The sequence below is a fragment of the Pan troglodytes genome, chromosome 5 (assembly GCF_028858775.2).
Source record: "Pan troglodytes isolate AG18354 chromosome 5, NHGRI_mPanTro3-v2.0_pri, whole genome shotgun sequence".
Classification (NCBI taxonomy): Eukaryota; Metazoa; Chordata; class Mammalia; order Primates; family Hominidae; genus Pan; species Pan troglodytes.
In genome coordinates, this window is record NC_072403.2 from 175,359,774 (window position 1) to 175,386,698 (window position 26,925).

General features: G+C 41.8%; 1 protein-coding gene and 1 long non-coding RNA gene across 11 annotated transcripts in view; one reads left to right on the forward strand and one right to left on the reverse strand.

The window, feature by feature from the left end:
• The window catches only part of PACRG (parkin coregulated), a 656,455-nt gene that overhangs the window by 558,777 nt on the left and 70,753 nt on the right, over nucleotides 1-26,925 (forward strand). The window lies entirely within an intron of this gene.
• LOC134810223 (uncharacterized) lies at nucleotides 10,472-26,895 on the reverse strand. 2 transcript variants are annotated; one of them, XR_010157814.1, is made up of 3 exons: nucleotides 26,424-26,895; nucleotides 14,725-14,756; nucleotides 10,472-10,766 (listed from the first exon to the last, which is right to left on the reverse strand). It is a non-coding gene; the product is annotated as an uncharacterized LOC134810223 (long non-coding RNA). The 2 variants fall into 2 exon arrangements; XR_010157813.1 differs by lacking the exon at nucleotides 26,424-26,895 and adding an exon at nucleotides 17,324-17,636.

The following is a 26,925-nucleotide window of genomic DNA, read 5'->3' on the forward strand; positions in this document are numbered from 1 at the left end:
GTTTTGTTTTGTTTTGTTTTGTTTGTCGTTGTTGTTGTTGTTGTTGTTGTTGTTGTTTCCCTAAGCTCTAGAAAAAGCACTTAATTTGTGGTATTCTCATGTCTGGACCTAGCGACTTTTTCTTTTTGATTAGACAAGAATAGCTTTTTGATAACCTTCTGTATTTTTCCCATAGAAATAAGACTTTTTAGATTTTCTGCCTCTTCAAGGGTCAGTTTGACTAATTATATTTTCCTAAAAATTTGTTCAATTTATCCAAATTTCAAATGTATTTGCACAGAGTTAAACAAACTTATGTCCTGTGTTTCTTTTAATTTTCTTAATTTTCTGTTACTTTCCTCCCCCCTTGATATTTCCTGTTTGCACGTTCTCCATTTTTTTTCTTGATTAAATTAGATATTGGCTCATATATTTCACTACATTTTTGTCTTTTAAAAGCCATCTTTTGGACTTATTTTGTAGTTCTGCTGTTTGGGTTTTCTAGTTAATTAATTTCAGCTTTTAAAATTTCTTATGATTTAATTCCATTTATTTTGTTGCTCCTTGCCTAACTTTTTGAGTTAGTTTAATTCCTTTTAAATTCTTACTTGTTAATTAAATTAAAATGTAAAGTAATGCATTTTTCTCTGAGCATTTTAGTGGCATATCATAACTTCTGATATGCAGTATCTTTATTATGTTGTTTTCTTTTTTTTTTTGGTTTTTTTTTTATTATTATACTCTAAGTTCTAGGGTACATGTGCACAATGTGAAGGTTTGTTACATATGTATACATGTGCCATGTTGGTGTGCTGCACCCATTAACTCGTCATTTACATTAGGTATATCTCCTAATGCTATCCCTCCCCCTTCCCTCCACCCCACAACAGGCCCTGGTGTGTGATGTTCTCTGCCCTGTGTCCAAGTGTTCTCATTGTTCAGTTCCCACCTATGAGTGAGAACATGCAGTGTTTGTTTTTTTTGTCCTTGCCATAGTTTGCTGAGAATGATGGTTTCCAGCTTCATCAATGTCCCTACAAAGGACATGAACTCATCCATTTTTATGGCTGCATAGTATTCCATGGTGTTTATGTGCCACATTTTCTTAATCCAATCTATCACTGGTGGACATTTGGGTTGGTTCCAAGTCTTTGCTATTGTGAATAGTGCCTCAATAAACATACGTGTGCATGTCTCTTTATAGCAGCATGATTTATAATCCTTTGGGTATATAGCCAGTAATGGGATGGCTGGGTCAAATGGTATTTCTAGTTCTAGATCCTTGAGGAATCACCACACTGTCTTCCACGATGGTTGAACTAGTTTACAGTCCCACCAACAGTGTAAAAGTGTTCCTATTTCTCCACATCCTCTCCAGCACCTGTTGTTTCCTGACTTTTTAATGATCACCATTCTGTTGTTTTCTATTCGTTCTATAATTTGGGACTGTACTTCCTCTTTGATGTAAAAGTTGTTAAAATAAAATCAAGTTACTTGGTATGTACCTTTCCTTCTGTTAAATGTACTTCTTTTTCTTTTCTTTCTTTCTTTTTTTTTTGAGATAGAGTCTCACTCTGTTGCCCAGGCTGGAATGGTGCAGTAGCGTGATCTCAGCTCACTGCAACCTCCGCTTCCCAAGTTCAAGCAATTCTTCTGCCTCAGCCTCCCAAGTAGCTGAGATTACAGGCGTGCACCACCAGACCCAGCTAGTTTTGTTTTTTGTTTTGTCTTTTTAATAGAGATGGGGTTTCACCATTTTGGTCAGGCTGGTCTCAAACTTCTGACCCCAAATGATCTGCCCATCTCAGCCTCCCAAAGTGCTGGTATTACAGGCATGAGCCACCATGCCCAGCCCTTATTTTTCTATTATTTGATATATCTGCTTAAAATAATGTTCTTTAATACCCAACTATTGCAAATGAGGCAGCAGCAAATGAACTCTATTTTCCATCTTTTTCTCCCTTCTTCCTCTTATTTTTTTGTTAGCAGCATCATTTCTACGTTACCAAAGCTTTTCATATGTATGTTCTGTTTTGCCACCCACATTGTTTTCATCTTAGCTCTTCAGTAAATATACTCAACACTCAGCACTGATCATTTTTGTCATCGCTAGATTGCCTGAGTATTGTCCTCTAGTCATTTTCTCATAAAGGCAAGAAATGATATTTCCCAAATGTCACATTTTTTTCAAAACTGTTTGCCTTTAGACTTTTTATTTGAAGAACAGTCTTACTGGATCTAAAATTTCTGACATATTTTATTTCCTTTGGTTTGTATAGATATTTCTCTACTGTCCTTCGACCTAGAAGGTAGCTGTGGAGAATTCTGAGACCAACATAAGTTTTCTCCCTTTTAAGTGACTTGGTCTTTTTTTGTCTGGCTGTTCAATTATTTTTCTTTATATTTAAAATTCAGTAACATAGGATATGGCTTTGTGAGATAATATAAAGGATCAGATTTTCCAACTAAGCTCTCAAGAATTAGACCTGCCTCCTTATTAGTAATTCAAAGGACATAGTAACTGCAAGAGACGGGGAAAGCATGAAGTCAAAGTGTCAATGCAGCTCCTCAAGTTCTTTCCTGCCACACTGGGACACTGTTCCCGGCTGAGCAGCTGAGGACTCCAGGTGATGTGCGAAGAGTATTGCTTTCTTTTTTTATTATTCTTTTCCTTCCTTCCTTCCTTCCTTCCTTCCTTCCTTTCTTTCTTTCTTTCTTTCTTTCTTTCTTTCTTTCTTTCTTTCTTTCTTTCTTTCTCTCTTTCTTTCTTTCTTTCTGTTTTATTTAGACAGAGCCTCACTTTATCACCCAAGCTGGAATGCAGTGGTGTGATCTTGGCTCACTGCAGCCTTGACCTTCCAGGCTCAAATGATCCTCCTGCCTCAGCCTCCCACGTAGCTGGGACTATAGGCGAGTGCTACCATGCCTGGCTAATTTTTGTATTTTTTTGTAGAGATGGGGTTTTGCCATATTGGCCAGGCTGGTCTTGAACTCCTGGGCTCAAGTAATCTTTCCTCCTCGGCCTCCCAAAGTGCTGGAATTACAGGCATGAGCCACTGAGCCTGGCTTTAAAATAGGGTATTACTTTCAATCATGAAACAGCACAAGGTATATCCAATAATTGGCATTTTCCTTCATTTTGTTTCCCCTAGGTTCGATGTGACCGTTTCTCTTTTCCTTCCTTTCTCCCCAGACATCCTCAGGGTAGAGAGGATGAGGTACAGACCAGCTTCTAACCCTTCATTCCTACCTGGTGTTGATCGTTCTGGGTCAGTTTTCCTTGACATAGGGTGTGCTCTTCCAATATGTAGGTTGCCATGGTCGGAATGTTTGTGTGACTCCAAAATGCATATGTTGAAATCTAATGTCCAACGCAAAGTATTAAGAAGTGAGGCCTTTGGGGTGTGATTAGATCATGAGGGCTCTGCCCTCATGAATGATATTAACACCCTTAGAGAATGAGCTTGAGGGAGCCCTTTTTGCACTTTCACCACGTGAGGACACATAGAAGCAACCATCTATGAAGAACAGGCCCTCACCAGACAATGACTCTGCTGGTGCCTTGATCTTGCACTTCCCAGCCGTCAGAACTGTGAGCAATAAATTTATGTTGTTTACAAATTACCCAGTCTAAGATATTTGGTTATAGCACTTCAAACTGACTAAACAACAGGTTCAAGTCTTCAGTTATTTCAAGAATAATTTCTTTAATGTAATATTTTCATATTCGTTCTGTTTCAGTGTATTCGCTCTCCTCAGGAACTCCAAGTATGCATGTTTTTAAAATCTCTATGCCTGTCTTCTCTACCTCTCACTTTATCTTTCATCATTTTATTTAATGTTTTACAATTTTTTTTATTTCAATAGTTTTTGGGGAACAGGTGGTGTTTGGTTACATGAATAAGTTCTTTAGTGGTGATTTCTGAGATTTTGGTGCACCCATCACCTGAGCTGTGTACACTGTACCCAATGTGTAGTCTTGTATCCCTCGCCACCCTGTACCCTTTCCCCTGAGTCCCCAAAGTCCAATGTATCATTCTCATGCCTTTGCGTCCTCATAGTTTAGCTCCCATGTATGAGTGAGAACATATGATGTTTGGTTTTCCATTCCTGAATTACTTCACTTAGAATAATAGTCTCCAATTCCATCCAAGTTGCTGTGAATGTCGTTATTTCGTTCCTTTTTATGGCTGAGTAGTATCTCATGGTGTGTGTGTATGTGTGTGTATATATATATATACACACACACACATATATGTATATATACACGTATGTATATATGTATACATATATAGACAAAGTATGTATATGTATACATATATAGACAAAATAGACATATATATATATCACATTTTCTTTATCCACTAGTTGATTGATGGGCATTTGGGCTGATTCCATGTTTTTGCAATTGTAAATTGTGCTGCTATAAGCATGCATGTACAAGTATCTTTTTCATGTCATGACTTCTTTTCCTTTGGGTAGGTACCTAGTAGTGGGATTTCTGGATCAAACCATAGATCTACTTTTAGCTCTTTAAGGAATCTCCATACTGTTTTCCTTAGTGGTTGTACTAGTTTACATTCCCACCAACAATGTAAAACTGTTCCCTTTTCACCACATCCATACCAGCATCTATTATTTTTTTATTTTATGATTATGACCATTCTTGCAGGAGTGAGGTGGTATTGCATTGTGGTTTTGATTTTCATTTCCCTGATAATTAGTGATGTGGAGCATTTTTCCATATGCTTGTTGGTCATTTGTATATCTTCATTTGAGAATTGTCTACTCATATCCTTAGCCCACTTTTTGATGGGATTGCTTGATTTTCTCTTTCTGATTTGTTTGAGTTCTTTGTAGATTCTGGATATTAGTACTTTATCAGGTGTATATAGTGTGAAGATTTTCTCTCACTCTGTGGGTTGTCTGTAAACTCTGCTGGTTCTTTTGCTGTGCAGAAGCTTTTTAGTTTAATTAAGTCCCATCTATTTATTTTTGTTTTTGTTGAATTTACTTTTGGGTTCTTGGTCATGAAGTCTTTGTCTAAGTCAGTGTCTAGAAAAGTTTTTCCAATGTTATCTTATAGAGTCTTTATGGTTTCAGGTCTTAGATTTAAGTCTTTGATCCATCTTGAGTTGATTTTTGTATAAGGTAAGAGATGAGGATCCAGCTTCATTCTTCTACATGTGGCTTGCCAATTATCTCAGCACCATTTGTTGAATAGGGTATCCTTTCCCCACTTTAAGTTTTTGTTTGCTTTGTCAAAGATCAGTATGCTGTAAGTATTTGGCTTTATTTCTGGGTTCTCTATTCTGTTCCATTGGTCTATGTGCCTATTTTTATACCAGTACCGTGCTGTTTTGGTAACTATGGCCTTACATTACAGTTTGAAGTCAGGTAATGTGATGCCTCCAGATTTATTCTTTTTCCTTATTCTTGCTTTCCTTATGTGGGCTCCTTTTTAGTTCCATATGAATTTTAGTATTGTTTTTTCTACTTCTTTGAAGAATGATGGTGGTATTTTGATTGGAATTGCTTTGTTTCTAGATTGCTTTTGGCAGTATGATCATTTTCACAATATTGATTCTACCCATCCATGAGCATGGGATGTGTTTCCATTTGTTTTTGTCATCTGTGATTTCTTTCAGCAGTGTTTTGTAGTTTTCCTTGTAGAGGTCTTTCATGTCCTTGGTTAGGTGTATTCCTAAGTATTTAGTTTTCTCTTTTTGCACCTCTTGTGAAAGGGGTTGAGTTCCCGATTTGATTCTCAGCTTGGTCGCTGTTAGTGTATAGCAGAGCTACTGATTTGTGTACATTAATTTTGTATCTTGAAACTTGGCTGAATTCCTTTACCAGTTCTAGAAGCTTTTTGGATGAGTCTTGGGTTTTCGAGGTATACCATCACATCAGCAGCAAACAGCAACAGTTTGATTTCCTCTTCACCAATTCGGATGCCCTTTATTTCTTTCTCTTGTCTGATTGCTCTGGCTAGGACTTCCAGTACTGTGTTGAATAGATCTTCAATCATTTTACATTCCCTATTGCAATTTGACTTTGCTTAATTTTTCTAATTTCTAGCATCTATCTGTTTACCAAGTTTTCCCTAGTGCAATTCTTCCTTTGCTCCTTTCAACTTGATTTCCATTTCTATGATTTATTATTCTTTTAGCTGTTTCCTGAGAGCTGTCAACTTGCTTTTCATTTTCTCCAGTAGTCTTGCTGTCTGTGCCCTGAGATCTTGTGTTTTTGCTTTAAGGGCTCTTAATATTGAATTCAATCAGAGGTTTAATATTCAATAAGAGATTTCTTGGCAGTTGTGTCTGTGAGTATGTGTGAATATCCTTCCTCTAATAATTTTCACTACTCTTTCCTGTATTTTTTTCTTATTATATCAATGCTATGCTGGCTTTTGTTTCAAATTATTCACTATCACATAAGTCATATTTTCCAGCTAATTGAAAGAGCTTGCTTGAGAGAAGGAGAGTCAACTCCATGAAGATAGATTATTCCTATGTTATTGAATTACCTGGGAAGAATTATCTTCCCAAATCAACCTAGCAGGGCATCCACCCTCAGCCTGCACTGCGCATCCTTGTTTTGGGATCTGTTGGTCTGTCCTGAGGTTCATCCTTTGCACTGGAAGCTTCTGAGTGAGCCCTCCCTCCAGAGGCAGAGATTGTTTTCGCTCAGGTCTGCTGCCACCCGGCCAGCTGGCCCTTCCTTCACCAAGCATCTCTGCTCCACTTCCACTTTGCATGGCCTCTGCTCAGTCTCCTTTCCATCCTCCCAGATCTAGCAGCTCATGCTGTGTGCATGGGATGTGCAGTTATCACTTTAGGGGGTGAGTCTGCCACCTCTAGAAGCTGTGTTGTTGCTGCCGTGTCCTGAGCCCTGCCTCCTCTGAACGTCCTGCTCTGCACCCCCATGCTAGCACCACCACAGTTCCCCAGTTGTGGCTCTTGAGCTGGCCCCACCTGTCTGGGCTGTCTCAACAGTTTTGGGTTTGCCTGGATTTCACTGCATCTTGAGCTGGTAGGGGTTATACTGTGCACCACCCCATAGGCACACACAGAGCCAGGCAGTGTGGTGAACAAAGGCAAATGTTCAATGAACACTCATTTCAAGGTCTTCACTCTAAATGAGAAGATCCCATCTATCCCATGTTGTCTTAGTCTGCTTGGGCTGCCATAGCCAAACACCAGAGACTGAGCAGCTGGAACCACAAAAATGTATAATCTCACATTTGTGGAGACAGGAAGTCCAAGATCAAGGTTCGGCCAATTTAGTATCTGGTGAGGGCTCTTTTCCTGGCTTGCAGGTGACCACCTTCTCACTGTGCACTCACATGGCCTTTCCTGGATGCATGTGCACAGGGAGAGAGCAGGAGCAAGCTTTCTGGCGCCTCCTTATAAGAACATGAATCCTATTAGATCATCTGACCTCGTTTGGACTTAATTTCTTCCTTAGAGGTCCCATCTCCAGATACAGCCACACTGGGGGTTAGGACTTTAACATATGAATTTGGGGAACACAAACATTGGTTTATAACACATGTAAACCACAACTTATGGCAGGAAATGATGTCATGAGAAGTAGAATTAAAATCACCAAGGAGGGAATGGAAGAGAAGATGCTCCTTCCCGTCAGATCATGAAAAGGGTATCATTTGAACTGAGATGAGCAGGATGGGTAGGCTTTGTACATCCAGAGATGGGGGGATGCTCCAGGTGCAGAAGCCAATGCAAGCACAAGTGGGCAAACATAAGGCACTAGACTCTGGGCTGGAGCGGTGGAGAGGTGGGGCCAGCTCAAGAGCCACAACTGGGGACCTGTGGTGGTGCGAGCTTGGGGGTGCAGAGCAGGACGTTCAGAGGAGGCAGGGCTCAGGACACGGCAGCAAGGCTACTGGGAAAAACACCCTCAGGAGTGAGGAAGAGCAGATCATTGCCATCGAGGAAGCCCTTGGCTCCTGTGGAGAGATCTGAGACTTTGCCTCAGCACAGTCCTCAAAGGTATCTGCATGGGATGGAAGTGGGGTGGCAGCAGCTGGCATGGCTGGAGCTGTACCTTAGAAAGGGTAAGCTTGCAACACAATGTAAAATACATTGGACAGTAAGGCCAGATCAAAACATTGGCGTACAACTGCTAAAAAATAACAATAGCCAAAAATCAAGATGAATTTTTTTTTTGCTATATGAAATCTAGATAGTGTACATTTAATTTCATTTAATTTCAGAAGTAGAAATCTATAGCAAGATCTCTAGTAAATGAACCTTCAAATTTATCATTATGAAGACAAAATTTAAACATCTTATATTCAATAATTACCAATTCTAAGCAAAATTCAGAATTCATAGAGTAATAATATATAATTGAAATAAGTGTATATGAGGCAGGCTACATTGAGCTAATCTTTTGATCTAGTAATTCAACAGCATAGGAAAAGGAATGAGGCCCACCCAATTTTGGCATGCATTCCAAATTCAATTAACTTTAACCGATATCTTGACAGCATTCTTTCCTTTCTTATTAAAACAAAATCTCTTAAATGTTCAAGATAAAATCAGATGAGTATCATGTGCACAAGAAGCAGATCAAGTTTTTCAAGAATCTTTAAAAATAATGTAGATTAAATCAATAGAAATAGAAGCATTAATTTGAATATTCAGAACTTTTTTTAAATTATTGTTTGGGTCACTTGAAAAAAAGTGCAATTTTCTTTTCCTCACTGAATAAAGCATTTGGATAATATTAAGACATTTAAAGTAAGCCACCAGAGAAGAAAAGTTTCACCATAGTTACGCTCATTGTAAGTCAAAGACTTTGAGGTGATATACAAATTATGCTAATGTTAATATACACACAGACTTAAGAAAAAGAAATTTTCCCACCCCACCAAGTAATTAGCAGGTCAAATCTGTGCTCTTAGAACCAAAAAGTGAAAATCTAAATGAAGTCCTTGGTCAAGAAGTCTTGACTGAAAAGCTACCTCCTGTGTCTCCAATTTACCCCCTACAAAAATATTTATTTCTCTTATCTCTTTATCAAAAGAAATTCATCTGGGCCGGGTGCAGTGGCTTAGGCCTGTAATCCCAGTACTTTGGGAGGACGAGGTGGGTGGATCACCTGAGGTCACGAGTTCGAGACCAGCCTGACCAACATGGTGAAACCCCATCTCTACTAAAAATACAAAAAATTAGCTGGGCATGGTGGTGTGCGCCTGTAATCCCACCTACTTGGGAAGCTGAGCCAGGAGAATCACTTGAAACTGGGAGGTGGAGATTGAAATGAGCTGAGATCACACCACTGCACTCCAGCCTGGGCAACAAGAGTGAAACTCCATCTCAAAAAAAAAAAAAGAAAAGAAATTCATCTTAAAGGTTTTGGATTTAGCCATGACAAGACTTACACCATCCAGTGTGTACTTTTCTTCACTTTCTTTTAGACATAAAAAACAATGGGAAGCAACAATTTCTTTCTGCAAACACATGGCCCCAAATTGCTCAATCACCAAGCCCTTCTACAAGGAAAGCCTTTGCATCCATTGTTACAATGACCTGCCACTGGGGCAAATTTTGTGTAAACATGTAAATTTTAGTGGTTATCATTTTATTAAAAAAAGAAGCTCTTGAATGTTTTTTACTACTGATTCTTGGCATTCTGTGTCTTTTGTGTATGTATAATTTAAAAATCACTTTGAGCATTTATGCACATTACTATATGACATGATAATTTTCATGCAAAAAATCAAAATCAAGTTTTAGATTAATTTAAAGGATATCTGTAATATACACTCAGTTTATAAATGTGGGTGATGTGGATGTAAAGAGACAGACATGACCTTTCCTGACTCTGGTTGGTGGCAGATGTGTATTTTAGTGTCTGAGCTTTCCAGCCATGAACACAACATTCCTGATGATTTCCAAAAAGCGCTTAACTCGAAGATGTGGAAATTGCAATGAAGGAATCAGTCCTTCTAACTTGTAGCCAGCAATTATATATCCAAAAAGATTGGAACTAGGGATCAAACCTGAACAAAGAAATAGATATGCAATTTGATTAAGATTATGTTTTTCAGATTAGGATGTCTTAAACACAATGTTACGGATAAATCAATGTGTTAGGTTTTTCCAATAAAAACAAATTTAGGCCAGATGCGGTGGCTCACACCTGTGATCCCAGCACTTTGGGAGGCCAAGGCCGGTAGATCACTTGAGGTCAGGAATTTGAGACCAGCTTGACCAATGTGGTGAAACCCCATCTCTACTAAAAATACAAACTTAACTGGATATGGCAGTGCGTGCCTGTAATCCCAGCTACTTGGGAGACTGAGGCAGGAGAATCACTCAAACCCAAGAGGCAGAGGTTGCAGTGGGCCAAGATCAAACCATTGCACTCCAGCCTGGGCAACAAGAGCAAAACTCTGTCTCAAAAAAAAAAAATTAAATAGGGTTTAATAAACAGATTTATTTTGAATTTTTAATTATTGCAATCCAAAGAATTATACAATTATAAAACTGTAGGTTATCTGGAAGATTATCTTGTCCCTCTTGCCATCCTGCATAAAAACAAGCCAAGGTTCAGAGAGTTTGCTGCCAGCCCGGGGCCAGGCCAGCAGCTGCTGGACGTTCTGACCTCAGTCCCAGACTGTCAGCTCCTTTAGAGGGGAGTCATCTTCCGTTCCAGCCGGTATCACTGCCCTCTGGCCCCACAGAGTTCACGGGCATGCATTTCTTCCACGCACATGCTGAAGAACAGTGGTCTGGCAGAGAGCCTTGAACTAGGAACTGGGAGATGTGAGTGATTATTAGAAAATTGCTCATTAAAGCTCATAGTGTGTTTAACAGATTAATGTTATTTTATTTTAGATATTTTTATTTTAGATTTTTAAAACCATCTTATTCTAGATGTTTTAAAGCAAGAAATAAAACCGGTATTGAAACACATGACATCATATAAGTGCTCTTCCAGCATCTTGATGGTATTTGAGTTCCGGATGTCCAGAGCCGCCCCCAACCCCCGCTCCCCGCCTCCCTTCTGATGCCTCTCAGGGACTCGGCCTTCATGTGTCCAAAGGCAAATTCCCGCCCTTCTGTCTCCTCAAGGCTTTGTCCTCCCCTGTTGCCCCTGCTAAAGCTGTTGCCATCTATCCCTTTGCACAAGAGAAATACAGGTATCCCTCTCTCACTTTATTAAATTCAACACCATGTTCTAGCTGTTTTTTAATTTTCCAAAATAGATCTTCATTTCTCTACCACCCTAAACCACGCCACTATCATCACATTGCCTGGGACAGTGCCGTAGCCATTGACCTTCACACCCATCAAATATTGTCCAAACAGCAGCCTCGACTCAAAATCAGTCATGCACTGGTCCACTTGAGCCTTCCTTGGCCTCCTTTTGGCCCTTAGAATAAGGTGACCACCCATCCCAGGGACCTCAGGGCCGGCATCACCTGACTCCTGCCTGCTTGTCCAGCCTCCCCCAGACACCCCTCTCCCCACCCCACCTGCAACTCCACCGGACTCATCTCTGCTTCTGAACAGATCCAACTCTCCCCTACCGCAGGGCCTTTGCGCAAACCCTTCTCTTTGCCTGTGATCCTTTACGCCCCTGTCTCCTTCCTTGTTCGTCCCTCCCGCTTCCCCTGACGCATCCCCACTCGGGCAGCACCCCCACCCCGCCAGCCCCAGTCCAGGCTAGATCTCCCGTCTAAGCTCCCACAGCACAGTAGCAGTGATGATTTATTTAAAGCTCCTCTTCCCTGCTAGAGTGAATCCCCATGAGGTCAAGGACCGGATCTTTTCTGTCAACCACTGTATCCTCAGTTCCTAGCACAATCCTGACATCTTTAATCTCTGCTTCACATCATGGCGGGAGAAGCCAAAGGGCCGCGGAGATATTTGCCAGAGAAGCAATTAGGAAGATGGCCCAGCCCAGAGAGCTGGAGCAGAAATGAAGTCCAAGGAAAAGAATGCACCGTCCGTGATGGGGAAGGAATAATAACCACAGCTCCTGCACAGGCAGAGCAGCTCGGATGCCTGTGTCATAAGGAGCAGAGCTGTCATGGATGCATATACTATGTGCGGCTCTGTGTAAATTCCTCTCAGGTAGATGACAGCATCTAGCAAAGAACATTGCCCACAGTAGGTGCACCATCCGCCTCGACCGGTTTGATTTGACTGTAGACTCTGAAAGGAGCCTCACTGTTCAGCTAGGCTGCTGGAAGGGACTGAATGACTCAGCACTCCATCCCTTCATGACAGAGGCTCCTTGTCTTGAACTTGGAGGAAAATGCTCTATTGCATGGTTCTGTCGTGTAAATCACTTTTAAAAATTATTCTTCCCTCTATAAAAGTATGCATATTTTGGAGCATGATCTATCTTTATGCAAGTGGAGGGGTGAACGGAATATTTCATCAGGATAACCATTTACTGACAATTCATGCTATTTTATAGTCCATGTCTTTTGGAATGGATGGGAGTTCGTTATTCAGTGGTTTATAAAATCTTCCAGACTGAATGATGAGCTCACATCTGTTACAATTGGTATGGAAAGTAAAACTGGCGTGAGTTGTCCATAAATATTTATTGTCAGGAAATATCAGTATGTACTGCTGTTTTTAGGAAAATAATGCCTATTTTATTATTGATACATAAAGTGGGACATTTATGTTTACTACCCATAATAACACAGGTAGTAATAAAACAATATTCTGTAAAGAGTATCAGAGAGGCAGAAACAAAGATGAAATTTTGGTTTCTAAAGCAAGTTTTACAAAAACATTATTTAAAGACCATACTACTATTCTCAATCCCTTTCAAAGTGTTAAAAAACTTTAAGTCAGTCAAGAATTGGCAACTAATTTTCAGAATCAATAATATGATCATAATTTCTGCCATAGAAAATGGCTTTGCTGTCAAAGACCATCTTGAGAACAGGCAGTATATCCATGCTGAATTCAACAGTTCTTACCTCCTAATGTGAGCCTTGGTCATCTGGAAAGAAACAGGCTCCTTACTGAGTTCCAAATCGTCCCTTCCTGCTCCCCAAAAGGCTTTTTTGAGGGAAAACTTTCCACAACAGGTCACTTTAAAACTACATAGATATGTATATGTGGTATGTAAGTGTATGGATGTTTATGTACATGTGTGTATGTATATGCATATGTGTATTTATGTGTGTGTTTATGTGTACACGTGTAGATGTATGTGCATATATGTAGGTGTGTGTACGTGTGTGTATTTGTATATGATATGTATGTGACTGTGGATGTGTGCTTGCATATGTGTAGATATGTGTATATGTGTTTGTGTATCTGTATATATGTATATGTACATATGTGAATGTGTGTGTGTGCGTGTGTGTGTGTGTGTCTTCCCTCAAAGACCATCTGATTATTTTTCCCATGCAGCAGATAGCACATGAGTAGTTTGCACCTAACTTTTAAAAGTCTTATGCGTATGGTTGGTGGCTGTCGGAACGAAAGTGATTTTTCAGGACAATGTCAGGCTGCAGAATCAAGGGCCCTGAGGAGAGAAACGGCAGGCAAATGCTGGGGTCGCGTTTGCTTTGGTGTTCCTTGCAGGTCAAAAAGACAGCAAGCTCTCGCCTTTCACTTTGCAAAATCTGAACAACATTTTGGAAACCTGGTCCCCACTGCTCTTACAGAAGGGAAAGGGACCCCTCGCCAGGAAGAGCCAGTTTCCCAACCCCAGAAGCCGGGGACCCTCAGCCCTCCCAGCAGCCTTCGCCCCCACGTTTGTCCCCACAGGCCACACACACGGCCATGCTCACCTCCTCCTGCGGAGGCTGCCCAGGCCCCTCACAGCCCGCAGGATCTGGGTCACACCTGAGCCAGCTCTGGGGACACTTCAAGGCTCTGCATTTCTTACATGTTTCTTTTCAATCCTGACCTTCTCTTAGATCACCCCAAAGGGACACCCCAAGCCCTGACCATTTACACAGATAGTCTTTTAACACTTGGAATGGAAGCGTTTGAGCAAAGAACACCAGAAACAGAACACCAGCCAGTCTCCTGCCAGATGGATGACATTATTTTCCACTCATTTAACGGAGAAAAATAATTGAACGAGGAACCCGGGTACACGTGTTGCTCTGAGTGTGGCGTGCGCAGTTGGGAAACCTCAGAACGGTGTGGCCCGACCGTGGCCATGCTGAGGGTTTTGTGGTCTCCAGACCACAAAATGTGAGATTTTCAGGATCTCACATTCAGAATCCCACATTTTCAGAAACACCACAGAAGAAGCTATTTATTTGGCTTTGTTGTTTTCCTAAAAATTAAGGAAATGATTTGGAGAGACTAGGCCTCCGGGTTCTTTCTTTTCTTTTCCCCACAGAATTTAGACATTATTCAAACATTTATTCTGTATCATCTTTTTAGTTTGTTTTTCAAAAAAGACATTTATCTTGTGATAATGGCTAGTTGCAGAATCTCAGTGAGATTCTCAGGTTTTCTTAATTGCAATTTCGTCTCATGCGCTTGAAATGCCAAGCACTAATGGTGTTTGAAGTGGGGCTGGCGTCTGATTCACCTTCAGAGTTATCTTGAGCTTTCAGCCACAAGAATTTTAAACCTGACAGTGGTAAAGAAATGCCCTTCTTTCCTGATTGCTCCATGTGCGTGGTATTCTGTAACCGAGGTCATTAAAGGTAGACGTCACAGTGGCAAGAGCCCGATAGGCCTGTCTCCTGGTGTGCCACCTCCATACTTTGGGACTTACCTGTTACAGTTTCTTGGCCTTGATTTCCTCCTCTGAAAAACAGGAGAATAAGCTCTGTTAAGCAGGATCAGTACAAGGATTAGATTCACTTATTAACATTCTCCTACATTTGAAATTCTAAATGAGCACAAAAGAGTTTCGCGACTGTCATACCTTTGAATGGGAACTAATAAAACTAAAAATCCCATGTTGCCAAGTTTATAATGCTGATTCATTTTATGCATCACTTTGCCTGAAGTTTCAGCATAAAATGTGCTCTCGATTATCTAAGAAAAATAATGCATAGAGAACTTTTTATGACCAAATACTCGTCTATACCACTCAACACTTTTGAATGGCTTTTCCCAATTACCTTCCCGGAATATACAGGGAACATAAATTAGTTCTACAGAATATCTAAAATAACTACAATTTAGGGGGTATGTGTGTAGCAAAACATCATGGAATGCACTCTAAAGAGAAATACATGTGAATTCAGATTGCATGTTCTTCAGGAGGGACTTATTCAGATGCTGCCCTTCCTTAGTGCAATTAACTGTGAACTGCCACAGTGAGATCAGAAGGTCGTGCCCAGCAAAGGTGAAACACAGTGATAAAAGCAGTCCCTCCATCAGCGAGGACAGGCTCAAGGTCAGCCAGTTGCCATTGAGATGCTAGACTGTGGCATGCAGATGGGAGCCTGGAACTGGTCGCTGGAAACCACACCAGCAAATTTGGAATTCCGTGCACTGATATCTACCCCACATGAGCAGAAGCTGAGTTTGGCCATGGACCGACTGAACCCTGCGCCAGTTCCCATGTGTCAGGACTCGCTGGTGTGCAGAGTATTTGCTGCGGCTTTGATCTCATTGTTTTAGTTTACTGGCTCTCCTGATTTGGCATTAAATGCGTTAGAACCTAATCAGTTCCAAGATGGCTTTCACGATGCGGTTCCTTTTCCTAACTATTTCCAAATCAATTCACTTAGGGACATTATACGTTAAGAGTAGTTGTTGTTCTCATATGAATCTTGAGTCAGTTTTTCTTTTGTAAATAACTTCATTCTTTTTCATTGACCTCCTCAATATTTATTTCTAAATATTTTTAATTTTTTAAAATACTTAAGATTTCATTTGAAATAGAATTAAATGAAAGTTAAGGAAGCCTTATCATGAATCCAGTTCTGCAATGTCATTCTATTAATAGCTGCAGTCTAAATACCAGCCCCAGCCATCACAGCATGTCCATCGGGTAAATCCTCACTACGTGTGGCTCATGTTGTCCTCCCCAGCCCTGTACTAGTCCAGGAGGGTTATTCTGTTCCCTGCTTTACCTATGAGGAAATGAAGACCGGGAGTGGGGACAGGGGGAGCTGGTGCCAGGGCAGGGACAGAGCTTGTGCCCCCCACCTTGACCACAGCACCACTCAGTCCTCTTCTGTTTTTTTTTTTCTTTTTCTTTTTTATTGTATTTTATTTTGAGGTGGAGTTTCACTCTTGTTGCCCAGGCTGGAGTGCAGTGGTGCCATCTCGGCTCACCGCAACCTCTGCCTCCCAGGTTCAAGTGATTCTCCTGCCTCAGCCTCCCGAGTAGCTGGGATTACAGGCATGCACCACCACACTTGGCTAATTTTGTATTTTTAGTAGAGACTGGGTTGGTCAGTTTATAATGACCGTGTTAGTCAGTCTGGTCTCGAACTCCTGACCTCCGATGATCTGCCCACCTCGGCCTCCCAGAGTGCTGGGATTACAGGCATGAGCCACCACGCCCGGCCTCAGTCCTCTTCCAGTTACCCACTACCCTACCCAGAAGTCACGGCCAATCCCCACCCTGTGCCAACTCCAAATTCACTTAATTATCATACGCACATGTGCGCGTGCACGCGCGCGGACACACACACACACACACAGAGCAATCACTGAGTGACCATCTTAATGGGGATTGGGTTACATTCATAACCTATTTTGTAGGAGAGAATTTTCCAAGGGACCAAAAACGTTGACCAGACCCAAATCTAAAAAGTATTGCTGCCCCTGCGCCTGTGAAAATGCAAGGGACTGAGCCAATGGGAAGAAGGTGGGGAGAAGGGGCTGAGCGCCCCGCAGCCTGCCCCCACCCCTGGACCTGCGGCTGCCTCCACTTACTCCTGGGAACCTGGGCAAACCACTTCACTTCTCCAAGCCTCCATTGCCTCAACTTTCAGTAAGGATGCTAATCATAGCACCTGCCTCACAGTTGAGTTACTAAGATTAGATGAAATAATGCATTTAGGCACAGTTCAGCTCCTGGCAATAGAAAATATTCAACGGTGTTAGCACTGTCGCTATTACTGTGTCATGACTCAATGGGAGAGCACTTAAGCTAGTGCCTTCCACACAATGGTCACTTAAAAATGTCCTTAGTTAAATGAAATCGGATGCGCATGAGCTCAGCGTGAGGTCCGGGTCAGGGAGAGGAAGGGGCATTGGCGGGTAGGGTTGCGTCGGTGGGGCCTCCTTTCTGCCTCTGACTGGCCTCTTTGCCCCTCTGCTTTCCTGGTCAAAGGTTCGTAAGCAAACGGTTTCTCCCACTCCTCGGAACATGGACTTCCTTTCTGGAAGGCACTGGCCTGGCCATCTACCTCAAATGCCTGTGTTCCTGGCTTCAGTGCCCGGCTGCCCAGCGGCCTCTCCCTGAGTCTGGGTTCTCAGGTTTCTGCTCCGCCTCTAGATGACCCCTCTGCCCGCCAGAGCTGGCCTGTGGGTCACCCTGCAAGATGACCCTCTGCCTGCCAGAGCTGGCCTGTGGGTCACCCTGCAAGATGACCCTCTGCCTGCCAGAGCTGGCCTGCCGGTCACCCTGCAAGATGACCCTCTGCCTGCCCGAGCTGGCCTGCCGGTCACCCTGCAAAATGACCCTCTGCCTGCCCGAGCTGGCCTGCGGGGCATCTGCAGCCCACGGGTCCAGAGACCCGGATGCAACTATGGGGGCATCTGCAGCCCACGGGTCCAGAGACCCGGATGCAACTATGGGCCCGCCCCGTTTCCTCAGGCAGCTAGATTTCTCTTCATATTCCTTTTCCAACAAACGTCTCTTGAACATCGACTGAGTTGATAGACACCACGGAGCCTAATTCTTGTAAATGAGATATTTTCACAGTAACTTCAGAACGTGGTATTTGTCAAGCGCCTCTAGAGAAGCACCAACATTGCTAGCGCTTAAAAGAAAGACGAATGTCTTCCGACTCTGGTGATTCAGAGATCAAGGCACCTTCACAGATTTTCATAAGCAGAGCTGGGGAAGGAACTCCAGCGGGAAGAAATGACTCAAGGCCAGATGAGGAGGTGGGGAGGCCCTGACTCTTGTCTGGGGGTAACAATCGTGGTTTAACTGGAGCCTGATGTTGCTGTGAGGGAGGATTAGAAGACAATTGGCCTGAAGCCCATCATGTAGGGCTTAATGCCAGGCCAAGGGAGGTGAAATTTATTCAACAGATAATGGTACATTTCTGAAGGTTTTCCCCAGTGGAGAAATGCAACACGAGCTGAGCTAACGAAGGTTTAAGTAGGCAGTGGAAAAGGGTGAATTTAAAGGGATAGAGAGAAGGCAGGAGAGGGCGGTGGGGAGGTTCTTCCAACAGGAAGGTAAATTTGGAGACAGACCATAAGGGACAAAGTGCGGTGGTGGCAACAGAAACAGAAAGGAAGACCAACCTCGACAATCGAGGGGCTGGGGGATAGGATGGGCTTAAGCCAGCTCCTCCTACACTTTCACAAGTGGCAAGACCAAACTCTTTTGGTAGCGTAATCCAATGTCTTACCATTTTTCATGGAACCACATTTGCACTAAAATGAAGCATAAGAAATTCAGAATGGAGGAGGAATTGTTATGGGAAACTATCACTGGGCCCATGGTTTTTTGTTTTGTATTTTTGAGATGGAGTCTTGCTCTGTCACCCAGGCTGGAGTGCAATGGCACGATCCCGGCTCACTGCAACCTCCACCTCTGGGTTCAAGCGATTCTCCTGCCTCGGCCTCCTGAGTAGCTGGGATTACAGGCATCTGCCACCACGCCCAGCTAATTTATGTATTATTTATTTATTTATTTATTTATTTATTTATTTATTAGTAGAGGTAGGGTTTCACCATGTTAACAGGCTGGTCTCAAACTCCTGACCTCAGGTGATCCACCCTCCTTGGCCTCCCATAGTGCTGGGATTACAGGTGTGAGCCACCATGCCCAGTCCCCAATGGTTGTTTTAAATGGCACACAGTTTGAAAACATCTAAATTTCCTGACCATTTGGCTAACCTTAATACTCTTTAATAATATTGAGTAATCTAAACCAGATTAGTTCAAAGTTCTGTTTCTTTCGATTTCTTTAAAAAGATTTTCCTCCATTCCTTGTGCGTTGCTATTACAGAAGACGATTGTTACCTTCTGATCAATGAGCAGGCGATCTCACAAACTTGCAAGGATTTTTTTCAAAGATAGAAATAGATACAGATTGATCCCGAATGTAAAAATCAAGCATAGTGCTAATATTTAGACATTTTCCCAGTGTATCCAGGGATTATTTGAGTCACCAGAAAAGATTTTTCGTGACTTTCCTTTATTCTTAACATGAAAAGTTTAGCAGCAAGTCAAGTTTCTGGAAAATCCTATGAACCATCTTGTTCTTTGGAGAGCTTAACGACACCTAGGTCATCAACAACAATCAACAATGAACTACTGATTTCAGCTGTAATGATCGAATAGCAGTGCCTTAAATCCTTCCTGGCAGGGATGGCAGCATTGCATGCACATGTATATGTGCACGTGCCAGAGTAAGCCAGTGTGTCGGCACCAAAGTTACCTCTGTGGTTTGGAACATCCAGAGGCCCAAAGCCAGCCCTTAGCTCCATGCAGGTAAAAAGGGTAAGAAAGTGCAACAGTTAAAGCAAAACAACGGAGTGAAGCCTCCTGTGCTTATTTCTAAGTAATCAAAGCAGCTGTATAACCACAAGGCAGCTGTCCCAGGCCGACTGCTGACCGCGTAGCTGACAGTTACATCATGAACTATGGGAATGTGATTTTTAGAAATTTCACTTATTACCTACCTACCCATAGTTCATGAGATGAAAAAGTTTTGTAACTAAAATATGTAACTTCCACATAAAGAATCGGGGAATTAAGAGGACATATAACAACAAGATAAACATACATAATGAAGGTCCACGTTACCATTAGAGAAAGTGAACATAAATACTGAAATATTAAAGTAAGGTATACAGGGAATATAGGTTTACAGTGTTGTGATTTTTAAGTAGAATTTTTAATCATTTTTGGAAACTAAACAAAAATCCAGAAGAAAGCATGTTTTTCTCATCATAAATATAAAAAAAAACTGTGAAAAGAAAATGGCAATACTAACCACATTTTGATACACTCTCATAAAGTCTAGTAACAATAACTTCTAGCACTTTAAAGTTTTCTAGTTCCGACCTAGATTTTATTTTTGCCAAGATACAACCTAGCCTGATAGCTCCAATAGCAATTACAGAATATGACCCAATTATTTCTTTACCCCAAAAAAAGAATTAACATTTTTTTGGTTAGGAAACAGAAGATATTTTAATGAAAATGATCTAAAACAAAAAATGCAATTGTGGTAAAATAGATGAGGAAATTGTACTTCTTTGTATTAAAATATCTTTCATAAAACATTAAAAATATATTAATGAGAATTTAATCTCATATAAGAAAGTTAATATGCTATAATATTGCTTTATGTATGTTTACACGAAATTGCAGGGAAGTAAAACAAATTATGTCATCATAATATTATTTTGTATCCCCTACAGAAATATTTTTCTATAACCACTAAAAAAGCATATTACAGACTTAGTGAGGAGGCTACCTGTAAACAAATTATTTTCATGGAGAAGCAAGGAAAATTACTGAAAACAAAATTTACATTGAAAATGTAGTCAATAAAGGTCAGGTGGTCAGTGTTGGTCTCAGTTTTCCCCAAATGTAAAATGGCAGCCCAAGGAAAAGAGAACCGTTGGACAAAATTTGAAAGGAAAGACATATTTTTAAGGATCAGTTAGGAACAACTTTTTATTTTCTTTTATAGTAAATTTTCTGACAGCCATATCCTTGCATTTAAATTCTACCAATCACAGTGACTCAAAATTATAATTTGTAATTATAATTGTTAATTGCTTAATGAATAATTAATTTCACAGATAATTTGAAAGCTATAGATGGATGATAGATTAGCTACATAATAGTAGAGAATTTTAAGATTAGAAGGAAAACAGTTTTCATCTGAATAATATGTCCATTATAAAGAAATGTTTTAAGTGGTATTTTTTATTTCACTTTGTTTTCATATATATCACAACTGAATTTCTCAGCCAGAGCATCTATAAAGACATTTCATTATTTTGCGTATGGTGGTTTCCCTTTGATGTTTGGTGGTTGAACTTAACCTTTCTGTACCATGGGCTCCTCCTCTGTAAAAATGTGAGCAGTAACATTATCAACTTTCCAAGGTTGTTGTGGGGATTAATGAGAATTCAAATGAAATAAGCTAAATGTATTTAAATGCTTAGCATAGTGCCTGACACACAGTAAGAATTAAAATTTAGGTCAAACCACATGAAATTGACATTTTTTAGCCAAAAATAGTTGAATATTGGTAACGTTATCTGGTTCATTATAAAGCAGTATTCACTTTTATAATTATTCTAGGCTACGTGCCTATTTTTAAAAACGTAAATGCATACAAAAGAAAAAATGACACGGACCAAAAAGTATTTAAAACCAAGTAATCCACAGATTAGGGGGAGCTCCTGTCCTAGTGATTACAAGGGCAACCATAAGGAATTTCTGTGTTAATTGGCTTGGCCACACCGACCCTGAGTGCCCTTAGCAAGGAAGCAGACTGTAAGGGAAACAGCCGAGGCTTCAGCTTTAGGTTGACCTGAGATCAAATCCCACTTTGACAATTTGCTTATCCATACAGTGGGTAGATTTGGAATATTAATGAATGCACCATGAACTCCTTGAATTGATCTTATTACGGAAGTGAAAGAAAGTAACATTTTTTAGCACCCCATAATTGTCAAGCTTTTGGCTAGGTGCTGTCTATAAATTAGTTCATTTAATTGTTAGAACTATCATGTAAGAAGCACTGATACTGTTATTATAATAATGATTATAATTATAGCAAACTCTGCTGCAGGACTTACTAGTAGATAGCAGCTGCTTTGCATATATACCCTATTTAACCTTCACAGCCACACGCTAACATAGATCCCTGGGAGGAATATTCGAGAGTTTCTACCGTCTTCTTCAGCATCATGGCCAACCTCATAGAATTAAGGATTAAATGAAGGAGCATATATAAAACTCCTAGCCTGATGCCTAACACCTTGCTTCCCACAGGGCCAATTCAGGGTCCTTGTCCCATGCCCTGAGGCCCTGAGTAGCCCTGGCCTTCTGCTATCAGAAGGGCTTCCTTAGCAAACCCCACGCAGTTCTAAGCTCTATAACCCAGAGCAGCAGGAGGCTGTCTTCATACCGCAGCCCCTGGGGGGTGTTAGGAGACTCGTGGAAACCCATTTTACTTTATTCTTCAGGAAATATAGACCCCCAAAGTCTATTTCTTGCCAAAAGCTCTAATTTGCTATCTTATAGTGGTCAGGTTTTTGGGGTAGAATAGTAGAACTAATTAAAAAGGGAGTCCATTGAGTTCCTTCAAGCAGAAAACAATCATAACAGGACTTAAAGGAATTTAGTATTTTGAGTAATTTTCTTCACCTTCAGGCATTTTTTTTTTTTTTTTTTTTTTTTTGAGATGGAATCTCGCCCTGTCGCCCAGGCCAGGCTGGAGTGCAGTAGCACAATCTCGGCTCACTGCAAACTCCACCTCCCGAGTTCAAGCAGTTCTCTGCCTCAGCCTCCCGAGTAGCTGGGATTACAGGCACCCGCCACCACGCCCGGCTAATTTTTGTATTTTTAGTAGAGACGGGGTCTCACCATCTTGGCCAGGCTGATCTTGAACTTCTGACTGAGTGATCCACTCACCTCGGCCTCCAAAAGTGCTGGTGGAATTACAGGCGTGAGCCACTGCGCCCAGCCCACCATCAGACTTTTTACATGGAGAATGTTTGGGGGCCCAGTGATGTAGTTCTTTATGGGATTCATAAAAGGTTTCCTGACAGACACACTACTCGAGTAATGACTGTAGCACGCAGAGATATGTGCAGCCCAGCCATTTATTTCACTCATTTTAATGTACTTTGCTCTTTCAGACAGGGCAATAATTAGACCTGCCAGTAGCTTTTCGATATGAGAAAAACCACTTTAAATGCTCCACACTGATTTCTGTAAACAGCTTGCTTTTTCTTAATTTATAATGTTATCTCTTCTAACAGGCCATAACTACATAAAGGGACATGAAAAAAGTAAAAGAAATACCCAGATAATTTCGAACTTAAGATCACATGTACTGAACTATCTATCCAAACCATTATTTTACCTTAACTTGAATAGCTGTCAATTGTCGATCTGATTTTGCAATAGCTCACTGCCTATCAGAAATTCCAAATCTTTTTGTAATGTTTGTTTTTAACTTTCAAACCTGCTCTCAATGTAATATCTTTCTTCCTGCGACGAAGCTTTGTTTCTTTAGTTAAATTGAAATAAGACTATGTAAAGACTTTGTCTCCCTATTATTCACTAAAGAGGGTGAACAAAATCACCAGACCTCAGAACAAAATTGACACCCTGGTGCTTACTTGTGCTTAAAGGGAATGTCAGCACACCCACTGAAACACTTCTTCAGTGGAGGTCACGGTTCAGGTTGCTGTCATGGTTTTATAAGGAGGCTCGTGTTGCAGCTGTCTGCACTGTCCCTAGCCTGAAGATAAATAGCAGACTTCAGTTTCCACTGCTACTGGTCTTTTAACCTTCAATAAGAACAAATACTTCTGCCTTAGCTTCATCTGCCTCCAAGTTTATCTCCCAGGACCTAGTGAGCTATCTCTTATCTGTCTCCTTCCCAGCCTTCGGCTTGGGCTTCCTAGAGCTCAAGAGCATCCCAGCCCACTCTCATCTTTAGAGGCTCCCCATACATTAAAAAATGTAGAAATGCCAACACAAGTTCAAATCAATTGCAATATATCATGAATGTTTACATTGAACAAATGCACAGTTTTCACATACAAACCAAAATAACGACTTTATGTGTAGCCTCATTGAGACTTAATCCAACTTAAGACACTTTGTAAACCTGAGTGCTGCACCCAGAAGTGTGAGTTCTTGCCTCTGATTAGCGACCCCTCACAGCCACCTGATGTGTGGGTGGGTGTGCAGTCATAAGGATGTAAAGCAAGCTTTTTAGAAACCTAATTCACTGTAAATGTCCCTCCTTCTGTATATGACCGTCAATTCAGCTTCTCACAATGATGGACTGACCGTGCAGTGTCCTCTGCATTGCTTAACACAATCCCTCCGATTCTTCGGTGCCCAAGGTGGTACCCGGGGACACCTGGGCACCTTTAGAAGTGATAGTGACTCTTCAGCACATCTCTCTGCTCTCTGAAATAGTGCTTATTGCATCGGTCAAAAAGAAATGAATGCTGGAGTGGCTTGTGCACACCAAAAAATCTAACTTCTGAGATCTTCTGGTCTACTCCCTAGCTTCCCAGGGTGATAAGATGAGACTTTGTTTTTTTTATAACCTCTACCCAGTAGACAAATAGGCCAAAGATAAGAACAAATCACTCTCACAAAGGAAAAAAAAAAAAAAAAGCCCACACAGCAAAATAATACATGGGAAAAGGTTAACCCTCCTTAGTAATTAGAAAAATGCTAACTAAAGCAACCTTAGAGTAGCATTTTATAGACGCTGGATTTTACTTCTAACACCCAATGCTGTGATAAAGCAGGCACCCGTGTGTGTTGCTGGAACATCATACACTGGCCTAACCTTTCTGAACAATCAATGTGGCAGCCTATACCAGTAACCACAAAATGTTCATATTCTTTGAAGCAGTAACCTCACTTTTCAGAATTCTTTGAAGGAAATAATACAACTAAGGAAAAAGACTTTATGCACAAAGATGTCGATTGCATCACTCACAAAAATTGTGCAAATCTGGAGGTAGACTTAATGTCTCTAGCCAAAGAAGAACAGCTGAGTAACTTGTATTCCTTCCACTCCATAGCTATTAAACAGCCATGACAAATGATAATTAGGTATAGTAGATATCAATGTTGAAAACCACAGATGCCATAACTCGGTGAAATCATCCTCTCCGGTAACAACGTATTCCAACCTCAAGGTCTTTGCCTTTGCTGTTCTGCACTGCACGTCCTTCTCAAGCTTATTTCTTTCTCCCAAGCCGACTTCTCCACACTAAGATGTCAGCTTAAATTTAATTTTCCCAGGGAGATCTTCTGGATCATCGTGCCTGTAGTGGCCCCCCAAGTCCATCTCTACCACATCACCTTTCCGTTCCTTGCCAGGACTTCTCACTCTGAAGTACTCTTTATTTAATGGTTGGTTACCTGGCATATTACCGGACTCCTCTGCCAGAATGTGAGCCCCCTAGTCTACATTCCCACTCTAGTCCAATAATCTATCCTCAGCTGCTGAAGCTCTAGAACACAGCTGGTCTTCTTGAAATCACAGAATTTGGATGATGACATCTGAGTTCATATTAGAAGCTGGTTCCTGAGTCCCACCTTGGATTTATTGCCTTGTTCTTTTATCCTCCGACTGGGAAGCCAGTTTACAAACAGACACTGATCTAAGCACCAGGCAGGCCATGTGGCCAAATGAAGAGAGCTGTATTTCACCAAGGCGAATGCTCCAGCTGTTGCTCTGGGGGTCCTTCCCACCACCCAAGCCCCATAGACATGTCAGGAACCATCAGCCTGACCTGCCCGCCCTGCCCTGCAGCCAGAGCCTACCTGTGATGAGGAGAGTGGAGGACAGAGTTGGCGTCCTCGAGGCCAGGAAGGTTGCCTGTCCCTCAGCACTTCCTCTGCCAGACTACCTTGACTCCCCAAATTCCCACCACTGGAGCTGCTCCTTTGAGCCAAAGGTGTCTGTAAAAACTAAACATAGGCCGGGCACGGTGCTCATGCCTGTAATCCCAGCACTTTGGGAAGCCGAGATGGGTGGATCATGAGGTCAGGAGTTCGAGATTAGCCTGGCCAACATAGTGAAACCCCGTCTCTACTAAAAATACAAAAATTAGCTGGGCATGGGGGCGCGTGCCTGTAGTCCCAGCTACTCAGGAGGCTGAGCCAGGAGAATCGCTTGAACCAGGGAGGCAGAGGTTGCAGTGAGCTGAGATGGCACCACTACACTCCAGCCTGGGCAACAGAGGGAGACTCCGTCTCAAAAAACAAACAAACAAACAAAAATATATAGCCTAGACTGAGGACCCACCATCACATGGCAAGTCTTTAAGTCCAGGGTCTTGCTGATAGAAGCACGTAGGGGGCACAGAGCTCCCAGTACAGATATTTCCAAGAGGCTGGAACTAAGTGGAATGACCTATCCGGAGGCCTTGGGCAGGTGAAGGACAACAGAACTCTGGGAGGTAACACTGGGGTGAAGCCAGAAAATCAGTTGAGCCCTTTACCCGGGTCTCCATCAACCTCTGGAGGTTTACATTGTCCAGACCTAAGATGGCAGGCGCCAGACTTAGTGGAAGCTTGGTGAGTGAGCCTGCTTACCAGAGCATTTGCCTCAGTTTACTCGGCGCTCTCAGTCTACTCTGCAGATGACGTTGAATTTGGAAGCCTGGTCCAGGGCAGGAGCTCTGATGTCTACCCCATCCCAAAGGGCCTAGGACCATGGCGCTGAAGAGTCTGGAAGAGGACGGAGGGTTTCTTTGGGCTCAGAGGCCAACGTAGCAATCTATGCAGAGAAGGTGGCCGCAGATGCGGGGATTTTCGCCTCAGTAGAGAAGCAGGAGGGAGTCTCCTCGAAGCCTCCGCCCTCACTCTCTTCCTGCAGGGAAAGATGTGAGCCAGGATGCTGCCAATGCCTCTTACTGTCTCCTGCTTAACCGGGCTGTCTCCTCATGGCCAGCAACGGGCAAGGAGATAGTCTCTCTGTCAATTCAGCTACTTATCTGACATAAATTGGAATTATAACACACGTATTAAGTGCCTTTAGTGCCTCAAAACACAAAATCAGGAAACCGGAATATAAATTATTTTGCAAATATTAAAT